General features: G+C 40.2%; 1 protein-coding gene across 18 annotated transcripts in view; it reads left to right on the forward strand.

The window, feature by feature from the left end:
* Positions 1-961: 961 nt before the first annotated feature.
* The window catches only part of Phf21a (PHD finger protein 21A), a 179,649-nt gene continuing 164,360 nt past the window's right edge, over positions 962-16,250 (forward strand). For 5 of the 18 annotated variants that reach the window (XM_028878962.2, XM_037205010.1, XM_037205011.1 and 2 more), the window contains exon 1: positions 965-2,489. The gene's annotated coding sequence lies outside the window, so the exon portion shown is untranslated. Of the gene's footprint in view, positions 2,490-16,250 lie in introns of all 18 variants that reach the window. The other 13 variants (XM_028878970.2, XM_028878965.2, XM_037205012.1 and 10 more) reach the window with 7 other exon arrangements.

Consider the following 16,250-nt stretch of genomic DNA (forward strand, 5'->3'; position numbering starts at 1 on the left):
AGTGTGAGTGAGAGAGAGAGAGGAGGAGGAGGAGGGAGAAGGGAACAACCTACCATCTTAACACACTAATATCTAAAAAGTGCGAGAGGCCCAGAGCAGCAGCAGAAGCAGCAGCAGCAGCTCCAGCCTCTTCCCTCCCTCCCCATGAAGAAGAGTTCCCTCCTCCTCCTCCTCCTGCTTCTCCTGCTCAGAGTTCCTGCCTCCAGCTGCCAGGGGGACAGCCAGCCAGCAGCAGGAGGGTGCAGTATCCCAGCTTTTCCATTCTCTCTTCTCCTCACTCTCCTCTCTCTCTCTCTTTTTTTTTCTGGAGTAGCTCTATTTCCCCTCCCTCCCCCCCTCCCTCTGTCTTGTCTCTGGTGTTTGTCTCTGGGAAGGAGCAGGGGCTGCTTGCTTGGAGTTTGTTGTGGGGGGGGAGGTAGGGGGAGGGGAGGGGTGTGTGGGAGGGAGGAGGGAAAGGGGGTGTTCTCGCCAGGACCCCTCAGTCAACTTGAGATTTCAGCAATAACTTCCCCTTCGGGGCGCCCCCCTGCGTGCCCTTTTCCTATTCCTCTCTCCCCCCCCCAGGAAAAAAAAAAGACAATGGGAATACCTCGTCTCCCCCCTTCCTCCCCTCTGCCCTCCACCCCTCCCTAGGATAGATTGGAAGTAAGTTTATGAGCAGCCTCGGGAGCCTGGGCGCTGAGTGCAGGGCCGGAGCGGGTGACAGGGGCGGCGCGTCGGGGGTGGCGGCGAGGGGGCGACCCAGCGTCCCGGCGGGGGGCCCGGCTGGGGGGCCGCGGGGGGCGCGGGCCGAGGCCGCCCCCCGCGAGTGCCTGCGGCCGGGGGATGGCCGCCTGGGCCCCTTCCCCACCCCCACCCCCCGGGATGCTGTCGGGGGAAGTTTTTATTATGGTTATTTAATTTAAAAAAATTTTTTTTTTTTTTTTTGGAAAACCATCTTTTTTGGGGACTGAGAGATCTGGTTTAAAAAAAAAAAAAAAAAAAAGCTGCGGCTGCTGACGCTGCCGGGCCCGAGTGTGTGTGAGTGAGTGTGTGTTGGTGCATTTGTCTTGGGTGGCCGGAGCAGCGTTGGGGAAATTCCGCTTATTCTTCTTCTTCTGCAACTTGTTATTCCGAGGAGTCCGCCTGCACCCCTCACCCCGGGGCGGCCCTCCCGCCGCCGCCGCCCGCCCGCCGCCCCGGGACCCCGCGCGGGCCGGGGACTCACAGGCCCCTCCGAGAGGGGCCGCGGCCGCCCCTCCCCCCCGGGCCGCGGGGGGAGGGGCGCGCGGAGTGGGACTCTTTCCGTTTGGTCCAGCCCCGCGGTGCACGCAGTTCCCAACACTTCTCGTCATCCTCTCTCTGCTCTCTTTATTCTGCTGAGCGGTGCTGTTAGGATTTCTTTCTCTCTCTCTCTTTTTTTCCCCCTACCTCCTCCTCCTCTTCCTCCTCCTCCCTTGACCACGCTCGCAATGGTGGGTAGCTGCAAGGTGGCCCTGGCAGGGGAGGGGTTTGATGTGGACATGGGGGCACCGGGCGAGAAAGGTCTCCTTTCAACTTTGTCTTGTGGCTTGCACCCCGGGAGGAGGCCACATGCCGATTGTGGGGTGTAGATGTGCTGGGAGTGATTTCTAAGTAGTTGAGTTGTTGAGATGAGGGTACGGCGGCTAATGGTAGACAGGTTTTGTTTTTGTGGGTGAATCCGGTGTCATCATATTCCGGTCATATGTTGAAATATTCTTTGTTTAGGTCTTGAAGTAGAGGATCTCCCTCTGCACGTCCACATTGTGTTGTTTTTAAATGATGTCTTCGGGAGTATGGATTTCTAGAATCTCAAATGTGATTTTAAGGTCTCGGCATGTGTGGGCCTCAGCACTGGCCTTGACAGTGAACTTTGTGGCTGTGTTTTTTTTTTTTTTTTTTACTTCTAAGATTTTACTCCATAGCTGGGATGCTAGTTATGCTTAATGGTAGGTATCAGGAATGTAGAGTCTTGAGCTGAGGAAGTTAGAGAGGGAAGGGCATTTATTTATTAATAATTGATAGCTGAATGTTAGAATCAGATTCATTTGGGCTGGCTGAGGGTTTTTTTTTTTTTTCTTTCTTCCTTTTTTCCTTTAAGGCAGTTGTGCATTCTAGGAAGGAAGCCCTTTGGCAGACGCTCTTTATGGTGGCTCTTTGGGGGCGCGCGCGCGCGCCGGGCGGGGGGGGGGTCACCTTTTAGAGAAATCTTTAGCATCATCCGTAGCTTTATTGAGGGCCTGTTCAGGGGGCTCAGATTGAGGCTAAGAAGTGTAAGGCTACTTTTTGGAAAAGTCTTTATGTTATTTGTTTACATTTCATGTTTCCTCACAGTTGGGCAGTAGAAATAAGTAGGTCAGCTCTCCTATTGGTTTTTGAAGGTTAGCCCCCTCCCCCTTTTCAAAGTTTTACCATCTACTTGGTTTACAGCCTTGTAGGAAAGCATGACCGAAAATTTCCTGGGAATACTGTTACTCATTTTAATTTCGGTAAGTTCCTTGCTGTTTTCTTCTGTCTTCACATGTGTATGAAATCTGTTGTGAGCTTAACACTAGCTTACCGAGGGCCATTTTAAATGTCTAAGAATACATTAAAAAAAAATTCTGAGGACATGTTTGGTGGCAAAGAGAAATTTTTGAGTGTAGTAATGCACATGTTTATTAAGAATTTCAGTTCTCAACTTTTGAGTATGTGTGCTGCTATCCTTAAGTGAAGACTCTAGTAATAGAGTAATTCTCAAAGCACAAACATCTGACTAACATGTTAGAATTGTTCTAGGGGCTTTTTTTTACTAGAGACTTTTGGTTTTTGGTAGCACAGTATGTACATTTTGACTGGCATTACTTGGTTGCCTATTATAAAAATCTTTTATTTTTTATTTTATTTTATTTTTTTCTGAAGTGCTCTTGAAGACATTTTTAACTTAAGATTTTTAGATGACTTCACACAGTGAAGGTGGTCAAACTTTGGACTTAGGCAAATCTTTACGGAGCTGGAAGAATAATACATTGAAAAGACACCTGCCTGGGCCATACTTTATTTTACGGGGATGTAAGTGACGAAGGGGACTCTATTTCCTTTGGCTTCCAGTGGCCAGTTCTTTTTCCTGTTCAGCTATCTGGAAGGAGCTGCTTCAGAAACCCGTCTGTTTACATGACGCTCTCTGGCCCATCCAGCAGGAGGTGCTCCACAAGTTAAAGGCAATCTCTCTAATTGTGAGGGTCTTGCTACTTCCTGAAGCTCTCTTAGCTCGTAAGCAACTGGAGTAAAGTTCCAGGAAGATTTAGAGTAAGTCTGTTTTAAAATACTCTTAATAAATAGCCTTGGCTCTTGGAAATCTGCTTTGTACCCGCCTATGATAGTATGCAGAATAAGTTTGTTATTGTGGGTGTTGGGGTTAAGAGTAGGGTACTGTTAGGATTATTTTCTTTTAAAGGGGAGTTAGTGTGGTATTGATATGTGGAGTGTAGAATTTGAAAAAATTCTTTGAAGTTGCAATAAACAAAAATAAGTGGCATGATGTCAGGCTTTAGGTCTTGCAAACATGATACTAGAAATAGGATATACAGACATTTTTGGAAAATGGGATGTTGTTGGGGGAAAATGATTTTTTTCAAAGACTGTGATTTTTAAACTATATGTGAAATTAGATAGAGTGCTCTGTAATTCCAGTACTTGATTGGCCTGTAATCCTAGTAGGCTTGGGAAGCAGGTGCTCTGAAAGTCATGGCAGCCTGGCCTACATCCTAAGACCTTGTCTCAAGAAATATAAACTTGAAGGAAAGTTACACCTGTGTGAATATATCTTTGCTGGTGTGTCCATTAGTAACTTTTAACAATGACTGTAGAAAACTAAAAGTAGCCACTTTAACATTTTCATGGCCTTCGTGATACATGGTCCTTTGAACTTCTTAGTGTTAGATGAATTGATTGTGAGTCAAAATAAGCTACTGTGATTGCTTGTAAAGTTTTGTATCAAAGTTTTGAAACTTAGAAACACAGAGAAAATTGGATGGACCAGCTTTCAATTTTATAGATATAGTATTGTATTTTTTTTTCAATAAAATCAAATTAAGTAGTACATGTGAAAGTTCTTTGTAAATTGCCAGAAGCCATGTAGACATTGTTGATAAGATAGATAATGGATTAAAACATAAACAAAGTTCTGTTTTAAAATGCTAAGTTCTTCCATATCAGTTAGGACATTAATGCTTAAAAGTACATGCTGGACACTATGAACCCCCCCCCCCCATTACCCCAAATTTCTTTGTTAACACTTTTGAAGCTTTTTTTAAAAAAATGCTGCTTAGGCAGTTTTTCATAATTTAAAAAAAAAAAATGTTTTTTTCTTTTGAAGATAGCGTGAAATGTATGTCCCCTATTAAAAGTTTTCTTCCTTTTTCTGTTGTGTGGTAGTGTTGACTTTAGTGAATATTTAAGTTTCTGGACTCTTGGTAGACTTTTATTAATACACAGAGTAACAAATGTTCCTGCTAAAGTTTTGATTGACTGCTAACTTTCTGAAAAGTGCTTCCTTGTTTCACAGTGAAATGTGCATGGCTGTGCATTAGTGTTAGGTAAATATATGTTATTTTGTTTTCTCCTTTTAGAAGGTTATGTGAGGAAATGACTACTCAGTTCTAGAGGCTTAAATGCTTGTGTGTGTGTGTCTGTGTAAAAATAACCAAAAAGTGTCTTTCTTCATAGACTCTGATTACAAATTTGGAATGGTAAAGTTAAGTTAAATAGAGTTAATTGGGAACCCTTGTGTTTAGGAGTGTTGTGTTCTGAATTTTATAAATGAGTGTTCTTCATGAAATAGCCCAAGTTAGAAAGTAAATATAGAAACTTGCTCTTGGGAAGGGCAAGAAAGGCATGAAACTGTTTAGATCAAAAGGAAACTTCTCATGAAGATGGTAACTTTTTATGCCATGGTGAACACAGATTATTTATTTATTTATTTATTTATTTATTTATTTATTTTGTAAAGGAATTCTGAGGTTAAAGTCACATCAGTATGCCTTTAAATTTTTGTGTACTTAGTGTTTTATTGCTGAAGGCTTTTATGATTAGTCTCCTATCCAAAAGGAGACTGGATGAGATTAAAGTTTAGGCCTCTGACCTTTGCTAGAATTCCTTTATGTGTCTATTCAGATAGGTGAAACATTTGAATTTTCGTATTGTTTTGTGCTGGGTTTATGTTGACTTCTCAGGAGCATTTGCCTGTGGATTTTTATGTGGGCCTAAGTCATCTTTAGAAGTGTAGCAATATGTCTTGATCATATTAACCACACCAAGTGTTTATTTTTGCCACTTTGGTATTTATTTTTCAGTGGTAGTATGTTAATACTGCATAAAACTTACTATAGATAATTATTTCTTCTTTAAAAGATTTATTTGTAGCCGGGCGTTGGTGGCGCATGCCTTTAATCCCAGCACTTGGGAGGCAGAGCCAGGCGGATCTCTGTGAGTTCGAGGCCAGCCTGGGCTACCAAGTGAGCTCCAGGAAAGGCGCAAAGCTACACAGAGAAACCCTGTCTCGAAACAGTGCCCACATGTATGTCTGTGCACCCATGTGCATGCCTGGTGCCCAAGGAGGCCAGAAGAGGTGTCAGATCCCCTAGTGCTAGAGTTATGGGCAATTGTGATCTGCCACATGGGTGCTGGGAACTAAACCCAGATCCTCTGCAAGAGCAGCTAGTGCTCTTACCACTGAGCCATCTTCCTCCTGGATAACTATTTCTAAAGAGCACAGTTTTTTCTTTGTATGCTCCTATGTATATACAGATTTTCTTTTTATAGACTTTTATATAATTCTTTGAATAGTTATCATCTGCAACAATGTTGGAATAGTCTCTTTTTTTTCTTTTTGAGGTGAGGTCTTGCTAAGGAGCTCAGGTTGGCCTAGAATTTTTGGTAATCCTCAGGCTTCAGTTTCCCAAGTGCTGGGTCTGCAGGCATGAATTACCATGCCCCTCTTGGGATAGACTCTGAAGAACAACATTCCAATTGCTTGTCTGTCCTTGGGGTACCTGGCTGTGGGGGGTGAGTCTTCTCATGTAGAGACGGGCTTCTCTCATCACTACTGCTTTGCTGGAGTAACTTTCATTCACAGACTCTATGGCATTTTGAATCCACCCCCTCTATTCTCCTCCCAACATTCTGCAAGTCCCTCTCCTCTATTCCCCTTACTTTTATTCATTTAAAAAAAAAAAAAAGAGTTCATGTACAGTTTCAGGAAACTCTTCTTTCCTGTATTTTTGAATCCACTAAGGTAACATTTTCTGCTTTTTAATGTAGAGGAAAAATCAAACCAGTAATATGTAGGTAGGAAGGGGTGGGGCCTAATAGTTTTATTTTGACTCTGTTTGTGGGCCTTGGGGAAAAACATAACTCAGACACAGAGGCCAAAAAGATGGGTTTTGTTTTATTGTTTTGGCTGCATTGAAAATACAAACTGTCAGTGCTTGAGGAACAGGAGCAGCAGAAAGGAATTGATTTTTTTTTTCCTGCTGCAGATCCAAGTGTTGTTAACCATGTGCATTTCTAAAGTGGCATGCTTACAAATCAGGCAGCACTTGATTTCTCTCCCTCGACAGAACAGTGAACTCTCCTTTTTAACATTTAAGTAAGTACCTGAAACTTCAGGGTAATGACAGTAATTTCATGATAAAAGTGGGTGATAGTAACCATGGCAACTGCTATCTCTGGCCTTATGGACAGTCCTGTTGTATTGATGAGGCTTCAGATACTTTAGTAGCCTGTCACTTTTATGGTGAAATGTGTTAGCACATGCTGCAGGTGACTTTTAGCTGGATTGTGTTAATCTATGTGCCAGCTTATCTCTCCTTGTTAGGAGTTTCTTGGACCATATTCCACAGCATGTTTGCAAAGGTACTGTTGCCTGAAAATAACCCACCACCTGTGGTAAGCCTCCTGATGCAGACTGCACAGTTTTTTCTCAGCTGCCTTCCAGAGTCTTGGAGAAAACAGGGGTGTCAGTAAGGAACTATATATACATAAACTATAGTTCAGATTTGTCAGCTTTGATTTGGACATGTTATTGGTAGCGTACAAAAACTTTTGTATTTTTGAAGGAAGTTTGTGAATGAGAGAATTAGGCCTACAGTTAGAATATTTTTTTTTCTAAAAATACTTTACAGAAATGTGTGTATAGAATTAAGCGTGATGAGTGGTGGGCATAACCGTTAAGGAAGGATTTGACAAAAGAAGAACTTAGATATTTCGTTGTGAGGATGTGTATGCATATTACTGTGAGAATATATTCTAGTGGGCAATCCTAGAGTATAGGAAATGCTTGGCTTGAATTTCTTGAAAAATTTCGAGAAAAATTATTTAAAAATACATCTTGAATAATTGTTAAGACTCTGTACAACAAAAAAAATTGTGGGGAGGGGGAGAAATGATAAGAATGTTGCAATCGGCCCAACGAAACTTATTTTAAAGAGTATATGCAAAAACTACACAGAGAAACCCTGTCTCGAAAAAACAAAAAAAAAAAAAAGTGTAAAATTACATTTCTATCATACCAATTATTTTTAAAACATTTTGTGCATTTAAGGTTTTTCTGGTAGGAAATATTAATGCTAATTGATACTTTCTCTAATATGTGCTGGAGAAGCAGTACTAGAGCAGAGAACAAACAGATTTGATCTTTGATTGGACCCTGAAAATAAGACCTAATCAGATTGTACTCCATAGTTCAGTCTTTCCTGAAACTTGTGGCAAGAAGCTGGTTTACTTACTACAAGTCCCAGGGTGCACTGCAGCTTTTTCCTAACTTCATATTAAAGCATTGCATGCTGGGGCATGTAGTTGGTTTAACTAGCACAGAGAACTCTTCTTTCATGTCTGCTCCATTTTATATATAAAGGTCTCCAAGCTTCTAAAAACTTTATTTTTTTTTTTTAAAGAAAATTCATTAATTAATAAAATCATGATTATTCCACTTGTGAAATTCTAAAGTGAAACTTTATAAACAGCTTAGTGTTCTGGTTTATCACAGTGCTTTTACTGGCTTCTATAAGATTTAAATGCAGAATAACATATTCAAAACGACTTGGAAATTTTAAGTGGTTTCTGTGTATGTGGGGAATAGGTTACTAAAGAAGTATGGCATCATTGCTTTCTAGTGTGGGCAGTAGAAGCCTGTTGGATAGGCCTAACACATATGCTTCTTTTGCCCCAGTGGGAACAGAGGGGTTTTTGTTCCAGTGTTTAAATTCAGAGTTGTGTGATGCTTCTCTAATAATTGTCAGTACCTTCTAACTGGGAGAAAAATAAATGATTCAATGTAATTGAATTATTTCATTTTTTTTTTTTAAATTTTTGAGACAGAGTCTTGCAGAGTCCAAGCTGGACTTGAACTCACAGTCTTATTGCTTCAGGTCCCCCCCCTCCTTTTTTTTGAGACAGGATCTCACTCTAGCTCAGACTGGTGTCTTTCTCTTGTGATCCTGTTGCCCCTGCTCTGGAGTCCTTGTTTTACAGGCTTGCTCTACTTCACCCTGCTCCATGTAGATGGAGTACTAGAAGATGCAGCCTGAAAGGGAGAGGGAAAGGGAAGGTTCTTAAATAGTTTAGATTTTCATTGATAAGATTGCAAAACTTTCTTTTGAAAGTTCTTTATTAACTCTTTTAGGGCTGTTACAGGGATTGGGTGCAGAAGTCCACTTACTTAGCATAGTGCTTGGCATACAATTAAAGCTCAGGAAATGCTTAGAATTAGCGGCAGTCATTTTTATTTAAAATGCTTCCTTCACCTTTTTACTTCTTTTCATGTTGTAATTTGATTAGAAGTTCACATGGTTTTTAAAGGCCTCGAGATTTTAGCTTATGGTAACAATGTGGCTTAGAATGATTTTGCTGTGCATTAAGTGTCTGTGTGCCTCAGTTTTCAACCGAAATGACACATGCCCAAAACAGGACAAATGAGCCCCAGTAGCAGGGTGTTGGCAGGATTCAGCCGTACCTGTTGAGTATTATTGTATTGCTGTGTTTCATTGACTTGAGAGAGTTTAAAAGATGATGACAATTTCTTCGTTAGTCATGTTTGTACTGTTAGAATATCCAAATAGCTGGTTAATAAAAATAAGATTCTGCAGAAATGCTCTTAGTGTCATGGTGAGTGCACCTTTGGGGAAACCCTGTCATGTTTCGAAGCACATACCTCTAGATGCAGTGTTAAGGGACTGATGTAGAGGAGGCATGGATGCATTGAGCTGTCCTCACCCCTATACAAGGTCATTTTAAGTCTGGGTTGTACTTAAAAAATATGGGTTCAGAAGATTTTACATTTTAAGTATTTACATCCCCCCCTTCTCCAGCTCTGTTTTAAGGTATTGACTTTATTAGGCTCTTAAACTTTGGGGATATTTTTGCTTTTATCTATTTGAGATGAGAAAGGGATGTTTAAGGTAGGACAGGGATACTTAGGAATATTGAAAATTATAAACAGAAATTCTGGTGTTTGTGCCTTAGTTGGGATGTAGAAGCATCAGATAATTGTCTTTTTACCTGCTTAACTGGTATCCATTCCCTAGCGTGGACTTCTTAAAACATGCTCATAGACTACTGCTGAGCTATTTACTGAAACTATTTCTTAGAAGTATTCAAAGTATCAATTGACTCTAAATCTAGCCTTGCCCTCCGTAGGAGGACAAAATCTTTTAGAAGTGTCAAAAAATATATGGAATCTGGTTGGATATGTTTCTATATTATAAATTGTTTTATTTCTTTTCTATTAGTTTGTTTTTAAAGTTAATATTAAAATGAATAAATTCAGCAGTTACAAAGAGTTGAATGGAATGACTGACAGTAAGGAGGGAAATGGCTTTGATATTAATGGGCTGCCACAGAAAATAATCACGCTTGTGTGAATTCTCCTTCTGTAAATTGATTGCCATATGGAGTCACATAGTTCCTGAAACACTACAGGAAATCAGGACAGTAAAACGGGGTGGTTACTTTTCTTCACTGTAGACTCTTCAGACACACTAAAATTACTGAACACTGTTCTCCCTTCTTTTCATGAAATGTCTCAGGTCACTGCATATCACATGATGATGTGGTATAAGGAATATCCTGGGAAATTCAGTCTTGTTGGGGGTTAGTTTTCCCAGTGGAAAATAAATATGAGCTTGCTATTAAAAGGACTAGATGAGATAGTATTCGTGAATGTACTTTATAGATTAAAATAGTATATGTGAATTGAATTTATATTTAAATATCTGTTTTGTTAATATTATTATAAAATTTAAGTTTCTGAGTTAGAGTGTAAATGAACCAAAAATTAGTGATCTACTCTGCCCACAGTAGACAAGTTTTAAAGCATTTTGTTTATTTATTTATTTGTATTTTATGTTGTATGGGTGAGAGCCAACATGTATCTGTGTGTCCCACATGCCTACATGTGTGCCTGGAGCCTGGGGAGGCATTGGATCTCTTGGAGCTGGAGTTACAGGCACTTGTGAGTTGCCTGATGTAAGTGCTATAATCCAAACCTGAGATCTCTGCAAGAGCAGCCAGTGCTCTTAACCACTGAGCCGTCCCTCCAGTCTCATTAGATAAGTTTTTGTGAGAGGAAGTCTTGCTGTGAGGCCCAGGCTGGCCTGGAACTTCGGTCTCAGCTTCCTGAGTACTGGCATTATAGGTGTATACCACCATACCTGGTTCTGACAAGTTTTTTGATGTGTTTAGACATAATTTGTAACTTGTTCTTGATAGTAGATACTCTGATATGTTTATGTATACATTATAGTGTAGATATGAGAAATGTACCAACAGGTTGTAATGTTTTAATTGTGGCCATTCTTATGTTGGAAAATATTTTCATGTGTTAATAGTAAGTGTGCATCAATGTATGTTGTTGGGTTATCTGTTAATATTACTTTATCATTGAGTATATGTATATGGTGCTAATAAGCTTTTACACATAAGTATCTTGTTTAATTATCAGAAATAGTTGAGGATTTGCTGTAATTATCCTCCATTTTAGAAGTGTGGAAGTCGGGGTTTCCCTGGAGTCAGGTCGGTGGCAAACGCTGCAGCTTGTATCCAGGCCCCTTTCGTCCCTGAGCTTCTGCTCTTAAGGGTGCAGAATGCTTTCCAAACTGTGTTGTCCACAGAAACTTAGAGAAGTGTGTAATGTACTGAAATGGCCCCAGCAATGCAGGGTCATTTGGAGACTTCTGTGGTGGTGGTGGAGCTCTGGGGACTGCACAGGAGGCACCGGGATGGCATGGAAGCACAGACATTTAAGGCAGTGCCTGTCTCGTGGATGAGCAGGGCGCCTCAAGTGGCATGGGTGTGGCCTAATACGACACTTTAGTATGGGCTTTACAAATCTTTTTGGTACACACAAATTGTTTACATTTATGATTTTAGTCTTTATATAACTTCTGGACATTTTAGAGCATAATTAAGAATGCTTTCTTTGAAGAAATAGTATAAAAGCAGTCTCAATTATGAAAGTCATTAGAGCAGCATGCGTGTAGAGAAGAAGAAAAGTTAAAGGTTTCCTAGTTCTCACACTGCTTGTGTTTCTGTGCAGTTATATATGTGTATGTGCATACATCTGAGAAGGAGTGGAATTGCAGCATAATACACTTGTGAAGTTTCCTTCTTTCAGAAAGATGACCGTATAAAAACCTGCTTGTTTTTGAAAATAAGGTTCATGTAGAGAATGGGAACAGGGTTGGAAGAAGAAAAATGGGTAAGACTTAAGTGTCCGATTATAAACCTAATGTCCCAGGACTGACTGTTCCTTATGGGACAAAAAAGTATCCTAAGTACTTTATTTGCGGCCACCATTACTTTTAAAACACTTCTAAAAAGTCAGCTTAAAGTGACAGTACTGTTTTCTGGACTGTATTTAGGAGGCACCATATGAAACTTAAGATTTTATAGTTTATTTTGGAAGACACTTACAAAGATAGCAGTTGTATTTTCAGATGAACCTTTCCATTTTGTTCTTTTCAAACTGGTAGTCTCTTGTCAAGCATTCACTTCATATTTACAAAGCAGAGCTTTAAAACCAAGATGGTGATCGAGTAGTATTTTAAATAACGAACCTCTTTAGCTTCGTGGGCAGAAAGAGATGACGCCTGGGAATCTGTCTTGTGCTTATATCTGCACTTGAGTAGTGTTGGCTGCCTCACCCTGTCAACTGTGCCCACTCACTCTGCCACCAAATGCCTTGTTGATAGTGCCACTAATTTTTTAAGAATTTTTTAAAGGTAAATTATTTTAGTGGTTTTTGTTTTGATTCTGTTTTGAGTGTTTTAACTTGTTGCTGAGGTTATTTGTCATCATTCACCTTAGTAATTTTTAAATTGAACATTTTCTTGCATAGCTAATAAAAAGTTTTTCATTATAGTAGTTTTAAAAAAAGAAGCTTTCTAACCCTAAAAATACACTCTGCATGCATCTCAAGTGCTTTCTGCTTCTTTAGACCCACAGCTGGTCAAGTGCTGAAGCTTTACCTTAAGACTGGGTATGACAGGGTGTCAGTGTTTTAATAAGCCAAGTTAAGAGTGTTTCTCTCTGGTAGCATTCATAAATATGCTTTCATCTTGAGTGGCTCAGACCACGCCTGAGAGAATATTTTCTTCTTCCTCATAAGAGTCTTATAAGCAAAGAGCTCAGGAAGTCTCACTGGTTATGAGACTGAGGCACACACAAGAATCCTAGTTGGTTAATGACAGACACAGCCTGATTTCCCACACTTTTAAATTCTGTCCTTAGCCTTCTTGACCCATGGTCTCTACCCTTTTTAAAATCATGGCTCCCAGCAAATGTATAATAATCTGAACTGGTATTTAATATCTTCTGTCAAACATGCAGGCAAGTTGGAATTTTAAAAGGCTGAGATTTAAAATGCAAGTTGGGGGTGGGCTTTCTAGGGGTCCACACCCACTTGGATACCAACCGCACTGCTGGGCCGTATTTTCCTGCAAAAGAGGAGTAGCCATGGGGACAGCTAGAGGATAGTTGGTAAAAGGTGTGGGGCTTTTAAATTGGAGTGATCTTTTGCAGCTCTTTAGTTTTAAAGAATCAGCCTTTCTTTCTTGTGAAAAGCTGAAAGATTGAGAGTAAAGGCCTTGAGAGGTGAGCTCAAAAGACAGAAATACAAGCCTTATTTGTTTTCACCCGAGTTGACCAAAGGGAGGAAAAAGGCTTTCTCCCCTGCTAGTTCCCAATCCCGTAGAAATGGCAGTGCTTTTTCCCTGTTGTTGTTAGGCAGTTTATAGAACGCAGGATAGCTTGGTAAGCGTCTTCTCTGTGCCTGATATGACGTAACACTGTAGAGTATGCGGCATGCATGTTAAGTACAAGTGGTTGTATTTGGCTCGTTGCTGCCGCATTTTTGAGGATGTCTTAGGAAGCAATTATCACAAGCTAGGGTGGATACCATGCAAATCATTGAAATCATCATTTCACCAGGACCAAACTTTGTAACTTGAATGATTCTGTTTAGTATTTGTTTACTTCTTACCCACCCCCAACACTTCAGAGCAGAATTCTTTTTCTGAAAGGAACAGATGCTGTTAACTTATCAGGACTTGATACTAAAAAGCCTACAAAAATCTCTGTGCTGTTTATTTTCTTTATTTAATCTATATGCAAAGCATATTGTAATTATTGCTGTTAAAAGGTTTTAAGCGGACGTCGTCTTCCCACCCTTGTGCTCAGGAGATAGATTAGGAATGCCAATTTCACAACTTGATATAAAGAAATGATGACCACTGAAATAAAACAGTTCGGATGAAAAGCAAACCAGATAGAAACGTACAATGAAAATGTCTTTTAGTAAAATGTTAGCATGCTGTACTTGGAGCAGATGCCACATTAATTCAAAAGAGAGCCCAGAAAATGTGGCAACTTTACGATGTCAATGGAGGGAGCTGCAATGGCTCCTGTGTGCGCTGTGAAGTTCTCGGCACCTCCCGGTCCTGTCCTGTGCTGCTCAACTATGTTTTGTGGTATTAAGTATCCATACACAAATTCTTCATTCATGCTGCAGATTCTGTTCGTGTAATTAAATGCATTGTCATGCATTTTAGATATTAGGGTAAGGAGCCCAGTAACTTAAAATACAGCAGTGATTTTTTTTAATTTAAATATGCATATCAAGATACTTAGAATCTGAGGCAAAAATTGACTTTTCTCTGTGCCCTTCCAGTTACTTTCATAATAAGCTTGTTTAAGAATTGAGTCTTTCAAAGAGGCCCAGTGTTTTTCAGATGTAGGATTTGGACAAGTTACAGAATTATGAGTGTTTGCATTTATTTTTTCTCATTTAAATTTATAGTTATCATTGGACATTTGTTAGGATTTTTAAGTAGCTTAGACTCATTCATTTCTTTTGAGGTGTGTTGTTGTTGTTGTTGTTTTTTAATGGCATTTTGGAAGGAAAAAGGGTGATAGAAGGGTACTGTATACATTCAGATGATTCCAGAGTGACATTCATTTTATAGAGGATTGCACTGGGATGTCTCCAAATTGCCTGTTTCTTACAGTACATAGCGGGTATGGGTCTGAGTGTAGAGAGGGGTGGACTGGGGGTTTTTAACCAGATTTACAGTGTATAGCTTCCTGAGCAGTGCAATGATCTATTCACCAGGGGTGTACCCATGTGTCTGGTTCACATGCTTAGAAAGCACTGCTACCAATCTTTCAGTTAATCCAAGCACACGATTTACTCATTTGGTGCAAGGTTGAAAGTTTCATTTTCATGCAATTCAAGGCAACTTTTCAGCATGACAGTAGAGTGCAGTTGTTAAGAACCTTGATGCTTGAGCCAGTATGCAACAGGCATACATCTTGGCTTTGTCATGTATTAGCTTGTGACCATGGCCAGTTCACTTCTCCTGCACCTGCCTCAATTTCTGCAAAGTATGCATAGATAATACCCCCTTCTGAGGTGGTTTTGAAGAATAAGTGAGTGGACTGTAAACTGGGGAAGTACTGGCTAGGTTTAGGAAGTACTAAATGGTACTTGTTGCGCTCTGCTCCTTTCTCCTCCCTTCCCACAACTGAGACAAATGTTGCACAGTGGGAACAGAGCCTGGGCCTTGTGGCTTGCCCTGTTGAAATTTTAGTACAACTACTTAAAAATTGAACGTGTAATTTTGAACTATTTGTAGACTACTGTATTGGTCAGGTGGGCTTAAGTTTCTTTGTCTATGGTACAGGGTTAGTAATAGCAACCTCCCTAGGATTCATGTGAAGAGAGAATGAGGGCATCTCAAGACACTCAGTAAACAAGATGTAGTATTGTTGTTGATGCAGTCTGGCTAAAAGTTCATGGGAACAGTGTTAATATGGAACAGTTTAGCTGGGAAACAGACTTCCCCTCCAAAAAAATGCTCTTTTGAAAAAGATGATACATCATAAAAAGTATATCTAATGAGTTCTTATTTATGAATACTCCTGGGAAAAATAGAAAATACATGGGAATATGTTAATTTTAACTGAATCTTTTAAAAATATTTGAGTACTTTATTAAAACTGGTAGTGCTGTAAGCCTCTCCTCCGCCCCTAGCAACCAGAAACCAGCAGCAAGACCATGAGGGAGTTTATAGTGGGCCCCTCAGCATCACTTAACATCAAGTCAAGAGTAGACTATTCCAAGGTGCTAATCAGCCAGTCTGTTGGAGTTGACCAGTTATGTATTCAGCCCTTAATGTACGCTCAGGGGTAAGACCTGACAGGAACAGCTGTGGAGCCCTGGCGATGTGAAAGACTACACAAGTGCTTTCTAGGAGTGACAGGCATGGTCTATTTGCTTTCTCATTTGGGCGTTTGCCTCTGTGAGATCCCCTTTCATCTGGTATCTGGTCTTATGCTACTTGTTATGTTCTTTTTCTTTCTGGTGACAGGTTGATCATCAGAAAAGCCACAGTGACCTCAGAATTAAGGGTTTTTATTTTTTGGTGAAGAATTTAGTTTACTATATCAGAATGTTTGTATGCCTTTCGTCTTCTCCCCCTCCTAGTAATTGAAGAAGGGGAAAAGATTAAGAGTGTAACAGATTTTTATTTCATTGACTGCTGATTTGTATCTCAAACATTTGTGATGTGTAATCCCTCTGGGATTCAGCAAGTGTAATTTGTAGTAGCTTACACAGACACCTGAATATGTGTCTAATCTGCTTGCAAGCATTTGAGTTAAAGTTACCTAACAGCACCCAGTATTGTTCTGTTCTCATTACCCGTCTGTACCAGCTG

This window comes from Peromyscus leucopus, chromosome 4 (genome assembly GCF_004664715.2).
Source record: "Peromyscus leucopus breed LL Stock chromosome 4, UCI_PerLeu_2.1, whole genome shotgun sequence".
Classification (NCBI taxonomy): Eukaryota; Metazoa; Chordata; class Mammalia; order Rodentia; family Cricetidae; genus Peromyscus; species Peromyscus leucopus.